The following is a 20,483-nucleotide window of genomic DNA, read 5'->3' on the forward strand; positions in this document are numbered from 1 at the left end:
GGGCTTCAAGTTGAAAGATTATTTTTGTTTGTTGTGTTTTATCCTTTTGCTGGAGTTACCGGTTTTCCTTTTAATCACTATCAAAACTCTGTGTGGTTCTTAATACTGTACCTCAGTTTATGTAACCTTTTTGTATACTCATTTCTTTAGAACTATTGCCCTCCTACATTGTAAGACCTGTGAAAGCAAGGGCCACATCTTACCTTTGTAGCTTCACAGACTTAGGTTCCCAAAACTGTCTGAAAAAAGATCAATGAAAACAAATGGTTCGAATGGCTTTATAAGGGAAGGACTTGCCTGGGAATCTAAGCACAGCTGAATTATATAGCCCTGAGCCCATTACCTGCTCCTAAAATAAATCTGATTGATATTGTCTCCCCTCTGTCCTACAAGGATATTTTGAGACAAAATTGGGTTATACATAACAGTTTGAGTCTTTCAGAGATAGAATTACTAAAGGCACTTTGCCTCTTAGGAGTTGCATAACTTAGTTAGATGACATCTTGTGCTGGGTCTACTTCAATGTGAAGACTTTATTGCAAGCCTTTATATATATATAAATGATTTAGTCTTTTCTGGGGTTTTGGAATGGTTTAAGAGATTGCAGATCAAGAATATATCAAGAGACTGAGTTAATTACCTCTCCGCCACCAGTTGCTCTATTCATGACCCTGGTGTGTCTGCTCACTTTTGGTTTTGTGAGGCTTTTTCTAATTCTACTGGACAGTTGCATCTTAGTCACATCTCTGTTGTAGTATTGATCATGATACATTATAATAGCCTGATTTTTTTAATTGAAGCATAATTGCTTTGTAATTTTGTACAAAATATATATAATTGACATAAATATATGTCAATCCTACTCTCTCAGTTTGTGTCACCCTCCACTTCCCCACTGTGTCTACATGTCTGTTGTCTATTCCGGCCTCTCTATTCCTGCTCTGCAAATAGATTCATCTGTACCATTTTTCTAGATCCCATATGTATTGTTGATCCCCCAGTTTATAATACCTGTTATCTCTCCCTTTCTACACTGTGAGCTCCATGAGAACAGAGATGTGTCTCCTTTTCTTTATTCTCCTAGCATAGTACGGAATAGATGAAAGGGGCCAGAGAAAATGAGAGGAAAGAATAATAACAACAGAGCACAAATCATAAATTTGGAGACGCTTAGTAGAGCTGTTTGTCAGGTACTGTGCTAAGCATTTGATACTCAGTATTTTAGTACACTGAAAATCCCATGAGGTATATACTATGCTCCCATTTTGCAGATGAAGAAACTAAGGCATGGAAAGATAAAGTGATTTTCCCAATCACATACACCCGGTAAAAGGTGAAACCAGGGCCCAGACTCAGATCTGTGTGACTTAACCACTGGCCCATTCGCTCTTGTTTTTCTGTCCTAGCTCCCAAGGTTGTACCTCGGGCACAGAATAGGCTTGTAGATTAAATAATAAATAAATAAAATGGTTGAATTAATCATACTAAGTACATATAAAAGCTTTATTCTTAATAAAAATTGTGAAAACAAAATTTCCTTTTTCATTTTAAAAGCGTGTATTATCAATGCATACCTATGTGACGTGTTAGGCTTCCCTGGTGGCTCAGTGGTAAAGATTCTGCCTGCAATGCAGAAGACCCAGGTTCGATCCCTGGGTCAGGAAGATCCCCTGGAGGAGGAAATGGCAACCCTCTCTAGTATTCTTACCTGGAAAATCCCATGGACAGAGGAGCCTGGCAGGCTACAGTCCATGGGATCACAAGAGTTGGACACAACTTAGCAACTACACCACCACCACCACCATGTGACATGTTAGAATGTTTAGTTCTACTTCTTGACAGAAAAGCTGAAGGACAGAAAGTCATGTGTTTACGGTTGAGCCCAAAGTCAAATGGCTAGTCTTTTTTTCACATCTGATTACTGAACTACTTTTTTTTCAATTGAAGTATAATTAATTCATATACCATAAAGTTCAGAAGTTTTTAGTACATTCAGGACATTATGTAACCATTACTACAACACAGCCTGCTTTCAGAACATTTGCATCACCCCAGAAAGAAGCCCCTTAACTCGTTTGAGATCACTGCCCATTCTGTCTCTCCCCAGTCCCTGGGCGGTCACCTGTCTCCCTTCTATCTCTGTACTTGCCTTTTCTGTATATTTCGTATACATGAAATCATACAATCCGTGACCTTTTGTCTCAGGCTTCTTTCACTTAGCATAATATTTTCAGCATTCGTCCATCTTGTGTCATGTATCTTTATGGCTAATAATACTCCATTGTATGGATAAACAAAAATCCATTCATCAGCTGATGGACATTTGGTGGTTTCTGCTTTTGGGCTATTATGAATAATACTGGCAATGAACATTCATATGGAAGTTTCTGTACACACATATATTTTTAGTTATCTTGGATATATCCCAGTAAGTGAATTGCTGGCCCCATGGCCCATGTTTAATGTTTTGAAGAACCACCAAACTTTTCCAAAGTGACTGTACCATTTTATAATCACAATCAGTGATGTATGAGGATTCCAGTTTCTCCACATCCTTGCCAGCACTTGTTACTGTCTATCCTTTGTATTATAACAATCCCAGTGGATGTGACTGGTCCCTCATTGTTGTGTTGATTTGCTTTCTCTAATGACAGTGATGTTGGGCATCTTTTTGTTTATTGCTCCCCATTTTTCTTTTGAATTTAAATTGTTTTTATTTTTCCCTTTTTAAAGTGCCTTTTTTTGGAATATAACTTTGTTTTTCTTCTTGTAATATCTGTTTTATTCAAAGAACTCTCTAAGCATATTAAATGCTCATGAACTCTTTTACTCATGACATCTATTAAGGGTGCCAAGCTGCTGAAGCCATGAACTATAAGAATTTAAGTGAGTTTCCATTGGCAACTTCGCAGAAAATCTCCACATCACATTATTAGATCACAGGCTTTCATAACCCCAAAGTTATGATGATAATAATGCTTTATTAAAAAGCTTTTAGTGTCATAGAAACACTAAGAATTTTTTTCAATTGTAATTCTCTTAACCTTTTATATCCCAATGAGGCAGAAGAAAAGACAGTAGCTATCTCAGAGAGTCATCCAAGAAAACAAATTTAGAAATTTGAGTATCTTAAAAAGTCTTACATGTCATGGAAAAAAAAAAAAACTTTTTGAGCATAATTACTGATTCCAGATGTACAAAAAGATTTCAAGTTTGTTTTCAAGTTGTATGCCAGTCCTAGATGTAAATCACACTGCTCATTCATATGTGATGCTAACATTTCAGCAATGTTGAAGTTAATGTTAGCTACCAGATTTGGTTTAAGCCAGAGAAAAGAGGTTTGAAAATTCCATATGCCAGTTTCTTCCCTGTACATTGAAATAATATTTATACTAGCCTCTGAAGATTTATAGTCATAGACTTGACAGATTACATATATATAGTAAAGTCCATATGAGTTTCAGTGTTTATGGTAGCTCTGAGGTCTTTCTGGCTTTCAGACCTTACCTGTTCCCATCCTCAGCTCATATTTTATTTGATGGCTTTTAACAACATTAGTTATCTTCATTCTTACTGTTAGTTGAATTTATTTGATCCTAGTGTTCACACTGATGAAATTTATCAATTCTCTTATAAACCAGACTTTTTTATGAAAGGTGATTTTTTCTTTTCCAAAAAACTGTTTTGAATTTTTGTTTAGTCAGTCCTCAAATACCGGTTGGGCTCCAGGTATGGGAAATACAATGGAAGTAAGGCAGTCGTGGAGCTTGCCTTTGCAGCCCTCATAGACTACCTGTGGACTCCAAAACCAGTTAGGTACCTGTGGCTGTGATGGTGCTAAAAATGTACACTGTGGGATTCTCTTGAGAGCACATAATGTGGAGGAACTGACCCAGTTTTGAACTGTCGGGAAAAGTGTTTCTGAAGATAAACACATAATCTGGGCCCTAATGGACAGGTGGGCATTAGCACACAAGAACTGGCATGTTTGGGTTCTAAGGCAAGAGTGGGTTTGATGCTTCTGAGGACCTGAATGAAGGACAGTGTGACTGACATGTCAGGAGAAGACGACAAAGTGAGGCAGCCGGCAGGGGCATCATGTGAAGGCATATTAAGGATCTGGGCCTCTTTGTCAATGGGGAGCCATTGTAGGGGCTAAGGCTGTAGAGTAGCATTTACTGGTAGCCCATAAAATTAAGAAAGGCCAAATGACTCATTGCTCTTTCAATTTCTTCTCTCTTGCTCAGGAGTATGACTGGAGAAACTATCAGCCCAGTGAGATTAGTGACTCTGAGTTGCAAATGCTCGCCAGCCTACGACGGCAACAGAACGAAGAACTGGAGGACACTGGGGCTCTCTATGGCCTGAGCGCGTCCCAGGTTGACAACTGTAATGTCAGCATAAGCACCAGCAGTGACGACACAACCACGTGGAACTCCTGCCTGCCACCTGTGAGTCCAGGGATTTGCAACTTTGTTTACTGCCTTAATCAGGGATCAAGCCACTCCTTAACAAAGCCCAGCCTTGCCCGGGAAAAGTAGGGCCGAATGAGAACACTTCCCATGAAGACTGTTCTGAAATAGTGTTGTAATACTGGAGGCATTGTCTTGTTTTATTTATTTATTTATTTTTTATTAGTTGGAGGCTAATTACTTCACAACATTTCAGTGGGTTTTGTCATACATTCATATGAATCAGCCATAGATTTACACGTATTCCCCATCCCGATCCCCCCTCCCACCTCCCTCTCCACCCGATTCCTCTGGGTCTTCCCAGTGCACCAGGCCCGAGCAGTTGTCTCATGCATCCCACCTGGGCTGGTGATCTGTTTCACCATAGATAGTATACATGCTGTTCTTTTGAAATATCCCACCCTCACATTCTCCCACAGAGTTCAAAAGTCTGTTCTGTATTTCTGTGTCTCTTTTTCTGTTTTGCATATAGGGTTATCGTTACCATCTTTCTAAATTCCATATATATGTGTTAGTATGCTGTAATGTTCTTTATCTTTCTGGCTTACTTCACTCTGTATAAGGGGCTCCAGTTTCATCCATCTCATTAGGACTGGTTCAAATGAATTCTTTTTAATGGCTGAGTAATATTCCATGGTGTATATGTACCACAGCTTCCTTATCCATTCATCTGCTGATGGGCATCTAGGTTGCTTCCATGTCCTGGCTATTATAAACAGTGCTGCAATGAACATTGGGGTGCACGTGTCTCTTTCAGATCTGGTTTCCTCAGTGTGTATGCCCAGAAGTGGTATTGCTGGGTCATATGGCAGTTCTATTTCCAGTTTTTTAAGAAATCTCCACACTGTTTTCCATAGCGGCTGTACTAGTTTGCATTGTCTTGTTTTAAATTATCTTATTTATCTTCAGATAATGGGCTTCCCCGGTGACTGAAACGATAAAGAATCTGGCCTGCAATGCAGGAGATCCAGGTTTGATTCCTGGGTCGGGAGAAGGCCCTGGCAACCCACTCCATATTCTTGCCTGGAGAACCCCATGGACAGAGGAGCCTGGCAGGCTTCAGTGCATGGGGTCGCAAAGTGTCACACTACTAAAGTGACTTAGTTTGCACGTTCAGATAATGTATGTTAATTGTGTGGTAAGATATAAAACCCTACATGAAAATGAAAGAAAAAGAATAATTTTACTGTAGACTCTAGGTATTTCATTGCATTCTTAGATCCCTAGCACAAGCCCTGGCACGTAGAACAGGCTCAGTATGTGTTCTTAAAGTATCCATTAAATGAATGAACAAAAAGGAAGAGACTATAGCTAAACCAATGGCAACCCACTCCAGTGCTGTTGCCTGGAAAATCCCATGGACGGAGGAGCCTGGTAGTCTGCAGTCCATGGGGTTGCTAAGAGTCGGACACGACTGAGCGACTTTACTTTCACTTTTCACTTTCATGCATTGGAGAAGGAAATGGCAACCCATTCCAGTGTTCTTGCCTGGAGAATCCCAGGATGGGGGAGCCTGATGGGCTGCCGTCTGTGGGGTCTCACAGAGTCGGACATGACTGAAGTGACTTAGCAGCAGCAGCATAGCTAAACCAAGTATTGCTTGGATGTGGTGGCAGAAAAAAACGTTTTTGGAAGTCACCGGATTTTTGCTAACTCCTCCCTGTGTCTCTGGCCATGAGAGGCATTGCAGGTGCTTCAGCAAAGCTTATACTATCCTGTATGTTTATACGGTTAAAGCACTCTTAAATGCAGCCCTTCATTTTCTCTGTAAACTAGCAGGCGGCCTGGAGCAGGCCACAGTCTGCCTGTTTTTCAATTGAAGAAACTAAATTCTGGACTCAAGCTTCCATACCTGCTCAGTGGTAGAACCCAAAACAAAGCCCAGTGATTTTACTCCATCTATTCTTCAGTATGATCCTCATGGATCTTATGGTTTAATTGAAAAGACAAGGCAGAAACATTCACAGAACAGTCAGTCACAATGTAAGAAATGTCATGGGGCAGAAGAATAAAATCTTTATTATAATAATGGTAATTAGAGCTGCCATTTAAGAACCTAAAAGCATTTAAGATCTCCATAGACCAAACAAACATTTACTTTTAATGCTACATTCAACATCAGATCAAACATATTAAAATGCACTTTCAAATCCAGTAATAAATATGATATTTTACCAGACAGTTTTTGAAAGGAAATATAAAACTGTGCACCTTTGATTCATGCCTATATAAAATTACATAAAGGTTAAGTGTAGTTAACAGTGGATAAGTTATGTTTTAAGTATTGAGTTAAATATCAATTTTTCAGTTTTCATTTTCTATTTTAAAGTAGCTTTTTTTTTCCCCCAGATCTCCACTTTCTTTGTAGCTCTTAGAAATCTCAGAGGCCCTGACACTAGGCATTGTGTTTCTCACTTACTCCTTGCTGCTATCCTATGTAGTAAGCACTGTTGAGTTCCCATTTTCAGATGAGAAAACAGACTCTTGAGTAAAGTGACACAGAATTAGTTTGGCATGACTCTCAAATCTAAGCTTCTAGCCTCCATGATATGGACTTCTTGATATGTGACTTAATTGTCAATTGAGTGCTATGAATATCTAGCAGAAGTTGAGATTTCTACTCTGGAGAGAACTTCCAAATCACAGATGAGGAATACAAATTGGTTCTAAGCATAAGGGGTAGTGGGGGCGATGGTATTAGGTTTTCTTTAGTGTTCTTTTTACCACCTTGACCACCCTCCCAGGTTGGTCTTGCCTTATTTAGCTGTGCTTTCATTAAACTGAATTATCAAGCATACATAACACCTCAAGCAACCTTGGTCCTAAAGAGTACGTACCCACCTAGAAAAACATACCCCTGTGTGCTGGTTACTCAGAGTACCCTGATAGCCAGAGCTAAGAACAGAAGAGTAAGTTGCAGATTTTTGCCAATGCCATTTACAGTGGAATTGAAATACTGCCTTTCTTATAAAATATTTCTTAGCAGCCGTTTAAACCAAAAGTAAGAAAGAGAATAGTGGCCTCCTGAACAAACTGATTCTGTCATGAAGTAGCTCAGAGACCCGGCATTACAAAGGGCAAGCTGGAAAGTGATTATTCAAGACTGAAAAGGCTGAACTCTTAGTTGCCCTGGATACCCTGTCCTCATCACTGTCCTGTTGTGGCAAGGACTAAAGTCCCCATGCATCACAACTACTTCGCTGTAAAAGTCTACAGCTGAAAATAACCATTGGTAATGAACTTAATAACCCCTCTATTTGACCAAATGAGAAATTGAAATTGAGTCTGTTTTTTTAGACAGAGAAAATAATTGAAAAACCTACCTTTGGTATTCATAAGATATATTTATTATTCCATCAAACTCAGTCTATTTCAATATTGGAACTATCAACAAATGAAAAATTGCATTCCTTAATGAATTCTGCATCTTGTTGCTTGTATAGAGTCTAAATAGAGCAATTTACAAGAATTACTATGGTCTTTTCTGGGAGCTCATGATTTTCTTTGTAGAAGTTGTACCAGGGCAATGAAAAAGAAGCAATGGAAGAAGACGTAACTTCGTCACAGTGATATCCTGCTTTTCTTATGTCACAGTGATGGCACCATCCTCCACACTGACACTCAAACCAGAAATTTGAGAGACATCTCCACTTCTCCCACCCCTTCATTTACCACACCCAATTGGTCTCCAAATCCTGAGAATCCCCTCTCCTTTTTACCTCTTAACCCTCCCTATCTAATACCATGCTCACATCGAAAGTGGCCCAGACAGTAAAGAGTCTGCCTGCAGTGTGGGAGACCTGGGTTCGATCCCTGGGTCGGGAAAATCCCCTGGAAAGGGAAATGGCAACCCAATCCAGTATTCTTGCCTGGAAAATCCCATGGACGAAGGAGCCTGGCAGGTTACAGTCCATAGGGGTCTCAAAGAGTCGGACACGACTGAGTGATTTCACTTTACTTCATCTAATACCATAGCTTTGGTATTTCATTTCTTATCCAAATTCCCTCATCGATTTCCTGATACTAAGGTGCCTGCAGTCCGAGCACTATAATGTGGTGGTTAGGAGCCTAGGCTCTGAAGTCAAATCGCCAAGGTTCACATCTAAGCTCTGACCTTGTCAAGCACATGGCACTGTGTCTGAGGCATGATAAGCAAATTAAGATTAGTTGTCATTATTATTGTCATTATTATTCACGCTGTCTCTCTAAAGACCATATCTGATGTGATCTCATCCCTACATGAAGCCCTTTTGTAACTCCTCACTGCCTCTTTAGCCTGGCATACACGGTCCCCCCACCATGATCTGAGACCTGCCCCCCTCTCCAGGATCATCTCTCACTGCTCTCCACCTTTCTCCCCATGCTTTAATCCCAGTGGTAATCCCCTAAAGGCACTTTGCATGCATCCTTGTACCTTGTACCAGTTTCTCTCTTAAGACTCAGCTCCAAAGCCTTCTGTAATCCTTCTCCAGGCTCACTGAGAGAAGCAGCTTCCTTTCTGTCACAAGAGCCAGATTATCTCCATGCTAACACTCACTGCAGCCTAGCTTGTCTGTCCCATATTAATTCATCCCAAATATTTTTTGAGTGGTACAATCTTCTGTGGACTGTGCTGGGGATACAAACAAGTCTTTCCTCACCCTTGAGATACTGTTCATACTATTCATGGGGTTCTCAAGGCAAAAATACTGAAGTGGTTTGACGTTCCCTTCTCAGTGGACCACATTTTGTCAGAACTCTCCACCATGACCCGTCCGTCTTGAGTGGCCCTACATGGCATGGCTCATAGTTTCATTGGGTTAGACAAGGCTGTGGCCCATGTGATTAGATTGGTTAGTTTTCTGTGATGATGGTTTTCTGTCTGTCTGCCCTTTGCCAACATCCGCTGGATCATTGAAAAAGCAAGAGAGTTCCAGAAAAACATCTATTTCTGCTTTCTTTTTTTTTTTTTATACTTTTTTTTTTTTTTTTTTTTTTTTTCATTTATTTTTATTTTTTATCACTGGTTTTAGTTTTTTTTTTATTATTTCTTTTTTTATAGCCACGATTTAAGCAAATAATCATTAACTGGACGTAAATAAAGACTATGCCAAAGCCTTTGACTGTATTATCTATATATATATATGTGGAAAACTCTGAAGAGATGCGGCATACCAGACCACCATGACCTCAGCCTCTGAAGAAACCTGTATGCAGGTCAAGAAGCAACAGTTAGAACTGGACATGGAACCACAGACTGGTTCCAAATAGGCAAAGGAGTACATCAAGGCTGTATGTTATCACCCTGCTTATTTAACTTATATGCAGAGTACATCATGAGAAATGCTGGGCTGGATGAAGCACAGCTGGAATCAAGATTGCTGGGAGAAATATCAATAACCTCAGATATGCAGATGACACCACCCTTATGGCAGAAAGTGAAGAGGAACTAAAAAGCCTCTGATGAAAGTGAAAGAGGAGAGTGAAAAAGTTGGCTTAAAGCTCAACATTCAGAAAACTAAGATCATGGCATCTGGTCCCATCACTTCATGGCAAATAGATGGGGAGAATAGTGGAAAGTGACAGACTTCAATTTTTTTGGGCTCCAAAATCACCGCAGATGGTGATTGCAGCCATGAATTAAAAGATGCTTACTCCTTGGAAGGAAAGTATGACCAACCTAGATGAGCATATTAAAATGCGAGACAATTAACTTTGCCAACAAAGGTCACGTCTAGTCAGGCTTTGTTTTTTCCAGTAGTCATGTAAGAATGTGACAGTTGGACTATAAAGAAAGCTGAGCACTGAAGAATTGATGTTTTGAACTGTGGTGCTGGAGAAGACTCTTGAGAGTCCCTTGGACTGCAAGGAGATCCAACCAGTCCATCCTAAAGGAGATCAGTCCTGGGTGTTCATTGGAAGGACTGATGTTGAAGCTGAAACTCCAATATTTTGGCCACCTGATGTGAAGAGCTGACTCATTTGAAAAGATCCTGATCCTTGAAGGCAGGAGTAGAAGGGGACGATAGAGGATGAGAAGCTTGGATGGCATCACCAACTCAATGGACATGGGTTTGGGTAAATTCCAGGAGTTGATGATGGACAGGGAGGCCTGGTGTGCTGTGGTTCATGGGGTTGCAAAGAGTCAGACACGACTGAGCGACTGAACTGAACTGAATGTCAGTGGGAGGAACTAGAAACAAGTTTGTCTCCTCAGCTCTTCAAATCAAAAGGGTAGATCTTTAAGCAGCATGTAAAGTCCTTGTACAAGCCTCTGCTTAGAGAAAGTAAGAAAATCTATTGCGAATTCCCTTTGTGATCTGAAAATAACTTTAGCACCACAGTCTCTTCCTCATGTGATTTCACTCCAATCTCCACCTTGATATTGCCCCCCTGCCAAGGTAGAGCTCCTGACACTTATAAAGTGCACATATTATACAACTGGCCCTCAATATGGACTGGGTTCTGCACCTGGATTCAACCAACCTCAGGGTGTGCAAACTGCAGGTGGGGAGGGCTGACTGTACTACTCTGCTTGATATAAGGGACTTGAGCAGGGTGGATTTTTATATCCACAGGGGGTCCTGGAATCAGTCCCCTCAGTACTGAAGGACAATAATATACTTATCTCTTAGTCTGATACAGCTCCCTCCTGCCAGCTCTTTTGAACAATGACACTCGAACGTCCTTCTTCCCCTCTGTGGAACTGCCCAAGCCTTGTAGAATCACTGTTGGTAAAAATGAAGTCACAGCTCTCACTGGTGAGAACAGTGACGACAGTTTGAGGAGAGAGGCACACATTGCCTCTCTCTTTACACATGTGAAGCTTGCATTAATTTTCTGTAGCTACCTTTGGAGTATAGTTCTCAGGGGCAGTCTAATTATCTGCCCCATCCAAATGAGAGGAACTGATAGAACTCTGTTCACCATAAAGACCTTGAACCTAATTCTGCCAAAGTTCTTTTTCTTTGACGAAACTGCACATGTGAGGCTGACAACTACCATACAGATACACATACAGTGTCAGGACTGGAGTATGCCTTCACTTAATAAGTTCTGACAATAAGTATTCTGATTATAATTCAAGTCAAACAACATTTGTTAACAGGTAGCACTAGGTTATATACTCTTGATCAGACTCCTTTTGTTTTACTGCTAAAGACATTTTAATAATTAGTAGACTTTAATTCATCCTCAATAGTTTAATTTTTAAAAATTTTATTATTGTTTACTCATTTACTTAACTGCATCAGGCCTGAGTTGCAGTATGCGGGATCTTTCATTGTGGCACACAGGCTCAGTTGCTCTGTGGCATGTGGAATCTTAATTTCCCACCCAGGCATCAAACTGGCATCCCCTGCATTCCAAGGCAGATTCTTAACCACTGGACCACCAGGGAAGTCCCCTCAATAGTAACTTAAAAGTCATATGACCTCCATGCATGTGAATATTGAGATTTGTGGCCCACAGATAAACCTGAGATCTCCTGGTATGCCTGCTTTTAGGTCTGTGGGCAGATGGTGCTCTGAGACAGTGGGTAAATTAGTACAAGAATCCATGAGTTTTCTTTTTGGGTTTAGACACACACTTAAAATATCAGAGTGATTAAAGCCCTTAGAGACCATTTGTTGCTTATGTATGAAGATCTTGGGCAAGAACGGACCAATGTCAGCAACTATTGTTAACTCTATGAATATATGTGTGCATCTGTAATACATACACATACAGAGAGAAAAGTTCACATACCATAAAATCGCCACTTCACATCATACACTATAGTGATTTTTAGTATACTCACAAGGTGTCACAACTATCACCGATCTCTAATTCCAGAAGATTTCCATAGTTCCAAAACAGAAGTTCATGCCAAATAATACTCCACATGCCCACACCTTCCAGCCTCTAGCAGTCACTAATTTATTTTCTGTCCCTATGGATTTGCCTCTTCTAGACATTTCATTTAAGTAGAATCATATAATACGTGGTCTTTTGTATGGTTTCTTCCTCTTAGCAGAATGTTTTCAAGGTTATGACTGTTGTAACAAGCATCAGTACTTAATTTCTTTTTTTTTTTCGCAACTTTATTTTTTATTTTTATTATTATTATTTTTTTATTAGTTGGAGGCTAAGTACTTCACAACATTGCAGTGGGTTTTGTCATACATTGACATGAATCAGCCATGAAGTTACATGTGTTCCCCATCTCGATCCCCCCTCCCACCTCCCTCTCCACCCGATTCCTCTGGGTCTTCCCAGTGCACCAGGCCCGAGCACTTGTCTCATGCATCCCACCCGGGCTGGTGATCTGTTTCACCATAGATAATATACATGCTGTTCTTTAGTACTTAATTTCTTTTTACAGCTAAATACTATGCCATGTTATAGATATACAGCATTTTGTTTATCCATTCCTCTATTGATGACCATTTGGGTTGTTTCTAGCTACTGGCTATTATGAATAATGCTGCTATAAACAGCTACATGTTCAGATATGTGTTTTTGCATGCAACATATGTTTTAAATTCTCTTGGTTATATACTAAGAGTGGAATTTCTGGCTCATATGATAACTATGTTTAATTGTTTGATGAACTGATAAATTGTTTCCAAAGCAGCTGTACCATTTTACATTCCCAACAGCAGTGCAGGAAGATTCTGACTTATCTACATCCTTGCCAATACTTAATGTCTGTCTTTTTTATTATAGCCATTCCTGTGGATGTAAAGTGGTACCTTGTGGTTTTGATTTGCATTTGATGTTGAGTATCTGTTCATGTGCTTATTGGCTATTTGTGTATCTTCATGGGAGATACATCTTTTTGAATCCTTTGCCCACTAAAATTTGGATTCTTTGTCTTTTTATTGTTGAATTGTAAGCTGTTAAGCATGCTAAGGTAAATCTAATTTAGATAAAGCATTCACTGTTCCAGGAAGACCAGAGGTTGCAGTTTGGCTTTATTTTTAATACTTTTCAGGCACTTGCTGCATTTTTCAAAAAGAACCATTGTTCACAGACTGTCTGTGAACTAGGGTCTATTGCCATCACTGAAAAAGATATTAATCTACTTCTAAGAATCAATGCAAAAAAAAAAAAAAGAATCAATGCAGAGGATTGGAAAACCCAAATGAACTCACAAACCCTTGGTTCCATCCATAGTAGCAGCTTCCAGACCTCTATCTGCTGTGCCCAAGTGAGTGACAGAAGCAGTGTACTCTGGAAAGAACATAGCTCCTTACAGTATATTAAATGACATCTTTTTGTTAAAACCACCAACGGGAGAAAGTGAAACAAGAATTGTAGGTAAATTTTAAAGTGTGTACACACAGGCTAATCGCTGAGTCCTGGGGACCAAGGCCATCCTGAGGATGTTGCTACCAGCTGTGAATTCAGAAAATGGAGGAATGACCCAGCTGTTCACCTGGGTCTCCCAGTTACATTCATTCAACAATCACTGATGAAAGTTCTGAGCCTGGTACTTCCTTTCCTTCAAGAGTTCACAATCTGTCTTATGGGACAGACACACAAGTAAATGAGAATGTGTTTGTTAGGTGCAGCAGGGAACAATGAACTCTCCCTAGAGATAGCATGGATATTTCCCCGAGGAGGCAGTTCTTGGCTCAGGGGTTGTGTAACTCAGCATCACGATGGGTCCTTCCTAAGGACATTTCCTAGTAGGAGAGGGAAGAAAAAAAGAAACTTCAGCATGTGCCCAACCCTTTGTGGGGAAGGGGACAGCTATGGGATGGAAGCCTATGCTTCTAGGTCTCTAGGCAGGCCCACCTTGGCCTGACATTTGCTTAGTCTTTTGGTCCATGCTAAAAAAAAAAAAACAAAAAAAAAACAGGTAGAATCTGGGCCACCCTCTTTAGTGCAAGAATAGGAAAAAGGAACCAATCTCCAAACTTTCTTGTCTTTGATTTTATGTTTATCAAGGGAAATCTTGTTTTCATTTTCTTAGCAAATGTTTATAACTTTGAATCAGGAACTTGCCTGCCTTGTATTTCTCCTGTGCTGCTTTGTCCTGTTTCCTGAGTTGCTAGTTTTGAGCTTGTGTTAGACTTGTTAGAGGATCTCCAGCCACATCAAAGGGCAGGGACCACATCCCCTTAGCCCCAGGGCAGCTGTGGGAGAGCATTCTCGCTACTTGCCTAGTGGTTGCTTCTTCCAGGGATAGAATAACTCTGAACACCCAAATCTGGCCAGATTTTCCTCCAACCTAACATTGGCATCCCAGTATTAAAAGGTGTCTTGGCTTTATTTCCGAAATTTCTTAGATTCAGGCAGCAGCAGCCAGCTCCTACAACTCCAAAAAGGAATGCATCGGAAGGAGGACTTGTGGCCCACAGAATTGACTAAAAGGCAGGAGGACCAGGCAATGAAAATAGACAGGAGCCCAAGGAGGCTGGACAGCAAGAGCAGGAGACGGGTTAGACCACCACCACATCACACCGCCCAACTCCTAGTGGTTTCTCACCTGTCCCTACATCTCCATGTCACCCACACGAGAGTCCCAGTCCCTGGCAGGAGCATCACATTGGTCAAGCCCAGGTCTCATGGTTTGCAGTGTGGCAAGCTGTCTTTCAAAATGGGAGAAGGGGCTCTCTCTCCCCAAGACCAACACAATATGGGTTCCCCTAGGAAGGAAGTGTTCAGATGTCCACCACAGCCCTGTTTGAGGGAGTAGTAAGCAAATCTTAGGAGGGGAGCAACACTCATGGCAGACCTCTGGTGTATAAACCAGCCCTCAGAGTTCAAATTGAGGCTGGGATTTAGTCAGGATTGTCTTGCCTACAGGAGAAACTGAAGTGAGGAATAATAATAACTAACGCCACTTGTTGATGGCCTACTGTGAGCCTGTGCTGAGTGGATTTGATGAAATCTCATTTAATCTTTACCTGGCAAACATGTAGTCACATCCATTTTATAGATGAGGATATGAATTGTTCAGGAAGGCTGGGATATCTCCAGGGTCAGACTGGCATTCACTTAGGTCTGCCAGGCTGTGGACTCACGCTCGCTCTCTCACTGCTGGTTTTTGTATACCCAGGATACAGTGAATTGGAGGATAGCTCTCTGTCCTCCTTATTTATTTTAATTGTGGTATTTTATTTTTGTTTGTTGTAGCACAACAGAAGACTAGCAGGCAGCATGATCTTGTGGGAAGACGTTGTGGCTGGGGTGTCTGCAGAACTGATTTCTAGGCTGTCACCCACGCTGAAGTAGTTAAATGTAAGTGTAGACACTTGCATCTCTACACAAACCAGGCAGGGCTTAAGAGAATGTTCCACTTATTGGAGCTATGTTGGAGAATTTTGTTGTCCTCTTTTTTTAAACTTCTCTTGATGTTTCCCTTGGAGTACAAAAAGCTGCCAACTAAACTGTGTGTGTGTGTGTGCTGTCACATTCACTCCTGGCAGGGTCCCAAAAGCTCATGCACCATGATGGATGCCAGATATACACACCCTCAGGTTTTAGAACAAAGTCTCCTCCATGTGAGTAACTGACCAGACACCATCAGTTAAGATCAGCAAGAGTTTCTTTTTTTTTTTTATTTCATTTATTTTTATTAGTTGGAGGCTAAGTACTTCACAACATTGCAGTGGGTTTTGTCATACATTGACATGAATCAGCCATGAAGTTACATGTGTTCCCCATCTCGATCCCCCCTCCCACCTCCCTCTCCACCCGATTCCTCTGGGTCTTCCCAGTGCACCAGGCCCGAGCACTTGGCTCATGCATCCCACTTGGGCTGCTGATGAGATCAGCAAGAGTTTCTTGGTGAATGTTAAGGACATGCATTATCTGCTTCCAGAGCTAATGACTAGAATCCATTATATGTGCACATGGCATGCTGTGACCCAATCCTGTACCAAGGCTTCCGTGTGCAGCCCGAGGCCCAAAGCTCTAGGGTTGGAACATCCTCTCATTGAAAATGCTTATCAGATGACTTCTGATGACGCCAGAGACTTGGCGGATTTAGCTCAATTAGAAGGTGCTTTTAGGAGAGGGGCCTTTGTAGACCATTTCACCCCTTTGTTAGGACCTGAACACAGGGCCACTCCTGGACCTGAGCCTGCTTTTGTACTCCCTAGGGATGCTATTGGGGGTCTGGTTCAGAGTCTTGAGCTAATTTCTATTCTTGGGGATCAAAATGACATGTAAGAGACAGGTTTTCATCTAGATCCTGGGAGGCCAGCAAAGCAAAGTCGAAAAGTTCATGTGACCACCACTTATCTGTCTTGGGTCCATTGGAGTCAGTAGAAGAGGAGAGAGGCCTGTATCCAGCCATCTCCTTTAATCTCTCTTGGCCAGGGATGTGTGGGTAACAGTGAGGGCAGACGAGGAGGATGGAATGGTCCCAGGTCTGGGGTTTGTAAACAGGCTAGAGGAGTTAACAAAAGCTGAGTTATTATGGCCAAAGCAGAGGCTGAGGAGTCACCCAGCGTCTGTAGGGAAAAGGTGATATACGTGTACTCAATAGGAATGTGACAGACCAGCATTCTTTCCCAGGAACTGCTGATCTGAAAGGAAACTTTGATTCAATCACTGGGACAACCAGTCCCTACCCAGCCTCGCCCAAAGGCCTTCCTGCCAGACACCCTCATATTGGGGGCGGGGGGGGGGTTGGCGCTCCATTCTTGTGGCTGACTTCCTATAAAGCCCTATCTTTGGACAAGTGTGGTAAATTCAGTGCATAATTAAAAAGCAAACAAACTTGCTCTAAGGGAACACTTAAAATTTAAGTAGACACTTGTGTAAAAACAGTGATTCATGCTTTGTTGGATTTCCAGAAATAAACAACATAATTCATTGAAGGATTTCTGGCCTTTAGTGTATTTGAACCAATATATGATGGTCTCTGAATTATTAAAATAGCTCTGTAGTTGCTATCTACAAGAAAGAAACTTTTTTTTTTTTTGCCTTAACCATGGTTTATAAATTCACTCCCACCACAAACAAAGTCAGAAGACACAAACTTGGGAAAATATTTGCCACACATTAAAAAAAGTAAATTACCTTGATATATAAAGAGATCTTATAAGTCAGTAAGAAAAAGACCAATAATCCAATAGAAACATGGGCAAGGGAAATTGACAGATCACAGAAGTGAATAGGAGTGGCCTTAAAATGTACAAAATGATATGCAATTTTATATACAAAAAATTGAAACATTTTCACCTTTCAGGTTTCAGAGATCAAAAGTCTGATAATGTACTATGTCAGTGAGGATGTGGGAAAATGGGCACTCATTAAAGGGGATACAAATTGGTACAACCTCTTTGTAAGAAATTTGAGAAGATTAACCAAATTTGAAATTTTACATACCCTGTTACAGTTACCTATTACTGTTTAACAGAATATCCCTCAGCTTAGTGGCTTACCCATTTACAATTATTTTGCTTGCGTGACTGAGGAAGGGCTAGGTTGGGTGGTTCTTGGCTAACTCACACGGTGTCAGATGTACTCTCCCAGGCCTGGAGAAGTACTGAGATCCTGAGGGGCACAAGCACATCTTTTTATGTAGGAGAGAAACTGCTGAGTATGTGCGTGTGTCCGTCTTCTCCATGGCCCCTGCTCCCTAACCACTGCCACTGAGGGAGACTCCAAGTTGGTTGCAGTTTCTTCCCCTTCTTCTCCTCTAAGGCTTTTTGGGGTTTTGCACTAAAGAGATGGCCTCCAGTCAAAGATCATGAGGGACACACCTGTAGTTGAAAAAGTGGAGTGATTAATTGTTACAGTGAGGGGAACCATGAAGCATCTTGGTAAGAGGGCATTAGAAAGGACTTAAAGTATTTAGTGATTTTGGAGAGACTTAAAGAAGTAGGACTTTTCTCAGTGTTTGATGCTTCAGGAAGCAAGAGTAATTCTATGATTGGGTCCCTTAAAATCTTATTAGAAAGAAGAATGACTAAAGCAAAGCTAAAGCCACAGTCGGTAAGGAAGCAGCAGTTACATATATTATCCAGGACAGAAAGACATTTGGTCATTTTTTTGATTTGGACAATATTCATGGTTTGTCTGTGTTCAGATATGATTACAGAATGGTCTCATTTTTATCTTGACCCATCATGGTTACAAGAGGGTCTTATCTGATGTTGATGTCCTATGAAATTGTTTATGTGCAACAGAAGAATTCCATGCCTTGTCTGTGACTGTCAGGTCAGCTCCTATAACACCAAGGTCTAGCCGATAGTCCCAGGCCAACTTCCAGATGTCAGGGGCTGCTTTCTCTTTCACAGAAGAGAAGAAGAGGCAAGCAGAGAAGTGGGTGGATGGGATTTCTTTTGGGGTATTCAGGCAGAGATTTTCTATTGTCTATGCAAGAGAAAGAAGGAGGAGGAGAGAGGATTATCAAGAATGACTGTGGATGCTGTGTCCACTTCATAGTTGTCAAGAAATACACTTTTTTAAATATAAATTAAGGAACTTCCCTGATGGCCCAGTGGTTAAGACTCCATGCTCTCAATGCAGGGGCCCTGGGTTTGATCCCTGCTTAGGGAACTAGAGCTCACATGCTGCAACTATGAATAAAAAGATCCAGCATGTCACAATGAAGATCAAAGATCACAACTAAGACTTGGTGCAGCCAAGTAAATAAATGAAAATAAATTTAAATATATATACATATACATATATTTTAAAATATATGGACTGTAGCCCTCCAGGCTCCTTTGTCCATGGGATTTCTCAGGCAAGAATACTGGAGTGGGTTGCCATTTCCTCCTCCAGGGGATCTTCCTGACCCAGGGATCAAACCCTTGTCACCTGCATCTCCTGCATTACAGGCGGATTCTTTACTATCTGAGCTACCAGGAATTTGTACTTTCGTATATATATATATATATATATATATATATACACACACACACACATATAAAATTAAAATCTTGAACATTTTTGAACTGACTTTTGGTTGCTGGGTTTTGTTTCCTCTGTTGTGATACTGCTCTGAGACCAACCATGTGGATCAGAGTTGGTGCTAAAAGGGCAGGTGTTCAAAACCAAGAAGTTCTGAGCCATTGTCTGAGTCCAGAGCTCCAGCTCCTGCTGATGCCTGGATCAGAATAGCATCTGAAGTAAAATCAGTGCCAGGAGTGTCCCAATCAGAAGCCAGGCTCAGGTGCCTGCTGCCTCCATCCCCTAGAAGACCCAAGCAGACCAAGTTCCCCAGGCTCTTATTCTCCCTAGAAAGTGGTAGCCTTAAAAAAAAGAAAGTGGTAGCCTTGTCCCCCAGTCTGAGTTCCGGCTTCTGGTTATTATCACCAACAAACCTTGTCAGCCAAGGATGCCAAGATATAGGGATATGGTCTCTGCCCCCCAGGCATGCTGATTCTGTGGGACAGTGAAGGAAGCCACAACAGTAACAGAAAAACCAAGCACTTACTGGGTTCAGCAAAAAGGCCCCCAGCCCCTTCCAGGGATGGAGCATTTCTTGGTAGAGCGAGTATTCATAGGATACAAGTTTGGAAAGTGAGGGCAGGGAAGGCTGAGGACAGAGCTGTGACCAGTGTACAGTGGCTGATGAATTCAGATCATTCTTTGGAGCCTTGAGATCCCCGAAAGTGAAAAGAGCCAGATTCTATGGCTGGAGTAAACCCTAGCCAGGCCACAGGGGACATGCATAGCCCAGCACCTTAAAATGCTGAGCACCACTGAGAAGAGCCGGAGTGAATACACAAGTCAGCAGCGCCCCAGCTTCCCCTCCCCCCTTTTCAGATGGCCGGCCAGAGGGCCCAGACTATGCAAGATATGAGAGAAATGAAAAGGGAAAAGGAGGGGAGAAAAGAGCCCATAGTAGGAATAGAGAGCTGCAAGAGTTCTGGAAATGGCAGTTCTAGAGGGAGAGTTGGTCAAGAGAGGATGCATTAGCATCCGAACTGTACTCAGAGCTGGACAGGGACAGTGGCGCGTCTGTTTACTTAGCCAAACTGGAATGAGGTGGCCGTCTGGAGTTCTTGGGACCTGGCCTGGGCGTCCCCACTGATGGGGTGATTTAAATCCGTGGGACTCCAGCCGAGCACTACAGGCCGT

At 41.5% G+C, this 20,483-nt stretch overlaps 1 non-coding gene across 1 annotated transcript; it reads left to right on the top strand.

Moving 5' to 3' along the window:
- Positions 1 to 1,593: 1,593 nt before the first annotated feature.
- Positions 1,594 to 1,665, top strand: TRNAC-GCA. Its single transcript has one exon. It is a non-coding gene; the product is annotated as a tRNA-Cys (tRNA).
- The last annotated feature ends 18,818 nt before the right edge of the window (positions 1,666 to 20,483 follow it).

This window comes from Cervus canadensis, chromosome 4, assembly GCF_019320065.1.
Source record: "Cervus canadensis isolate Bull #8, Minnesota chromosome 4, ASM1932006v1, whole genome shotgun sequence".
In the NCBI taxonomy this organism is placed as follows: Eukaryota; Metazoa; Chordata; class Mammalia; order Artiodactyla; family Cervidae; genus Cervus; species Cervus canadensis.